General features: G+C 28.9%; 1 long non-coding RNA gene across 1 annotated transcript; it reads left to right on the forward strand.

Moving 5' to 3' along the window:
* Positions 1-678: 678 nt before the first annotated feature.
* Positions 679-2,566, forward strand: LOC127258529 (uncharacterized). Its single transcript, XR_007840317.1, has 3 exons — positions 679-958; positions 2,108-2,310; positions 2,447-2,566. It is a non-coding gene; the product is annotated as an uncharacterized LOC127258529 (long non-coding RNA).
* The last annotated feature ends 1,097 nt before the right edge of the window (positions 2,567-3,663 follow it).

Here is a 3,663-nt window from a genome sequence, read left to right on the forward strand (position 1 = left end):
GATTTTAAGGATTAGCTTTAAACTGAAGATCTCATAGGTTCTCTCACTACAAAAAAATTGGCTTTTTGTAGTGGTATATTGTCCATAAAAAAAAGTTCATCACAAAAAGAAGTTTTTGTTACGAAATTTGTCTAGATAAAAAGTTTCTATTATTGGTCAATCTTTTTATGTATTTGTTTCGGTACTTTATCTGTAATAATAACATTTGACACAAGATATCGTCCTATATATATTTGTTACGCAATTTAAACCGTAACAAAAAAAATAAATATTATAATTATATATAGAAGAAAATATATATATACAATTATTTTAAAATTTAAAAATATTATTATTTATTTCGGTGATATATCTGTAACAATCACATATAGAGACGAAGTATAGTCCTATATATTTTTTTTTATAATTTAAATCTTAACAAAAAAATTAATATTATAATTAAAATTTAAAAAAATCTACATAAAATATTTTTAGAATTAAAAAAATATATATATATTTTATTTAAAAAATTTATCCATATTAAGATATGTATTTGTTGTACAGTTCAAACCATAACAAAACTAATACTATTATATTTATAAATAAAAATAAAAAAAAATTATAATACTGTATTTTAAAGTTAAAAAAAATGCAAACACCTGCCCCTCTACAAAATATACAAACCCTGCGGCACCGTCCTTCACCCCTTCTTCTTCCTTCTCTTTCTTTTTTATTTTTTTATTTTTCCATTTCTTCTCCACTCCATTGTTGTTTCGAAGGGACAACCATTGGGCGCCGGCCGCCCTGTTCGGGGGCAACAGAGACTCTGAGTCGCAGTACATCTCTGCTCTGTCAAGAGGATTGAGGGACATTCGCCGTGTAGCTCCGCCCCTGCGGCGGACGGTAGCAATTTCCCCGTGAGCGGGCACCGGCGACAACGGAAAGTATGGTGGTTAGCATGGAAGGTGTAGCAGCAACGGTAATCTTCTAGTTAACAATTTTGAGATTGTACGATTTCTTCATTCTATTGTTTTTGTTTTTTTATTTGAGGCAATTTTATTTGTAGGTTTTTTGCGCCGCTGCGCTGTTTTATTATGATTCATTTTTGTTTAGTCTTTAGCCACAGAGATTGTTGATTATTTTGCTAAAAGTTGTGTTTAGGGCGTGTCGGTTAATCCATAGGGTTGGTTTTGTGTTTTGTTTGAAGAGAAGATATCTAAGGTTTGAATTATGTTAATTTCATTGTCTTGAGAGTTCATAATGACACTAAACTCACGCCTAACATAATATTATATTAATCTATTTTATTTATTCTTCTTACTATTCATATGTGTATATATATCACAATAATCTCTACTCAGGATTAGACACCGATGAATAGGTTTATCATTGCTAAATCAATTACAACCTGAGACCAAGCAAGCAAGCTTAGCATGTGGTTTGAACAGAACATTAAGTCCTGTCCATTGATGCATCCAACCTACCCCATCTACCTTTTCCTTTCTTGACCACACTACACTTTGTACTCTACTCTACTCTATTCTAGTGAGAGTGAGAGGAAATTGTGGAAGCAGGTGGCAATTATATCTACATTTATGTGTATTGTATTGTAGCATGTTAAAGTGGAAACTTACTGCTTACTGCTATACAACAAAACATACACTAGAAAACTAAAGGAGAGCGATCAGTATCACTTTGAATTCAAATTCATCATAGCTATGGAGAAATTCTTTCTTTACTTTATCAATAAATTTGTAGAGTAGATATACATATATAGATCATAATAGATGATGGACATGTATATATAAATATATATATATTCCACCACCAGCAGCTATTATCTAATTATTTGGTTGTATATACATATATTTAGTAGCTTAGCTTAGCTTAGGGTTGAAGAAGAACGAGAGAGAGAGAGAGATGGAATTTGGTGAGTGAGTGAATATACAGTCAAGGAACCACTTCTGTAAAACAACTACTTAGACGGCCTTGTTTTATAAGTGCACTATGGATAGATCAAGTTCAATGCTATATAGTGGTGCTAACTTGGTACGCTATGAGGCAAGACTATTGCGTGCTTTGTGGACAATTAGAGTTTAAATAGTTTGACGAAGATTTGTGTTTGCAGGTAAATTTGTTATATTTGAACAAGTTGTTTACTTGGACCTGCTCAAGATGCAACGGTTTGATTGAGGGCAAGTATTAGACACTTTATATGACACCTAATAATGCTACACATATTCCTACTCATGGTACAAATAATTAAAACTATCTTGATTTCTAGAACTTTGAAATCATTGAGCTGGTTGTGATGTGAAGCACTGCCTACAGGTTTGGTCAAGTGTTATTAACTTCTCCTATTTCTTTTTCTTTTGAATCTATTTAAAAAAAATTCCGAAGAATATTTTCCTCTCACTCAATCTCTTTCATAGATTATAATGTAGTGTGAGCTTTTTGTTCGATGCAGGCATTTGTTGGCTTTGCTGCAGATCTTAATGCCACTGTGATTGCATTCAAAGGAACTAATGAAAAAAGGTTCAATCAATCAATGGTACTTGAGTGCTTCATCACCGATCTATATGATTACCTGCATATATTACTTTGTTTCACTTTGATACAAACATCAATATTGATTTCATATGTTATGCTCCTATGGACTACAAACTACTTTGAATAATCTCTTCAAAAAAATTTTTATTAGAACACACCTAATTTGGTAAAAAAATAAATAAAGTTCCCAAGAAAAAATGGATGTAAAGATTTAATTTATCACAATAAATAAAACTTATGATAAGACAATTATGTCATTTAAAATATAAAAATTCAAATCATTCAATTAATGTGCAAAACAAAGTGGATTTGAAAAATATAAATTATAAATAATTTTATCAACCAAACATATGATATAATTCCAAATCCTAAATGCAATTAATACTATCACATATAAATTATCACATATAAATTTTATTGTAAAATCTCAATCTCATAAAAAAAAATACGTGAACCAAACAGACCCTTATTATTATTATTACTCTTTCTCAATCATCCAAAGTTCCCATTTTCTATTTTTTTACTATAAAAAAATTATTTTTACTCAATTTTCTTGAATTCATGTCCAATCAAATATGCATAATGAAGAAAGTATTACTATTATGATTAATATTACAACTATTTTTAAAAATCAAATGATATCCTGCTCCATGCCTTTCTTATACAAAGTGAAATATATTATACTTTACGACTCTCCACGCCTCCTACGCCTCCTCACTTAAATAATACATATACACTCTCTGTGTGTATATATAGTAACAAATATATATATATATATACACATGCATACATTATACGTGTGATTCTTTGGGAGTTTGGATATTTTATTCGGATTTGAATAATTAAAATTTTAAATTGAAAAATTAGTATGACGTGATATAAATAGGTATTGATTTGGTATTTTGAGTGTAAAATTAATTTTTTGAATAATAAAAAATATAAATAAATATTAAATTTGATATTTTGAAGAGAAATTTTTTAATAAATAATAAAAATTTTGATAAAATTACACACTTTATATATGATATATTATTTATATATAAACATTGTGTATATATACTGTTGGATTATACTGTAAAGCAAACTTTTAGTACGCTTTTGTATTATTCAATTTCCTTATTAACTGGAATAAAT

Source organism: Andrographis paniculata, unplaced genomic scaffold (genome assembly GCF_009805555.1).
Source record: "Andrographis paniculata isolate CXL003 unplaced genomic scaffold, ASM980555v1 Contig59END, whole genome shotgun sequence".
In the NCBI taxonomy this organism is placed as follows: Eukaryota; Viridiplantae; Streptophyta; class Magnoliopsida; order Lamiales; family Acanthaceae; genus Andrographis; species Andrographis paniculata.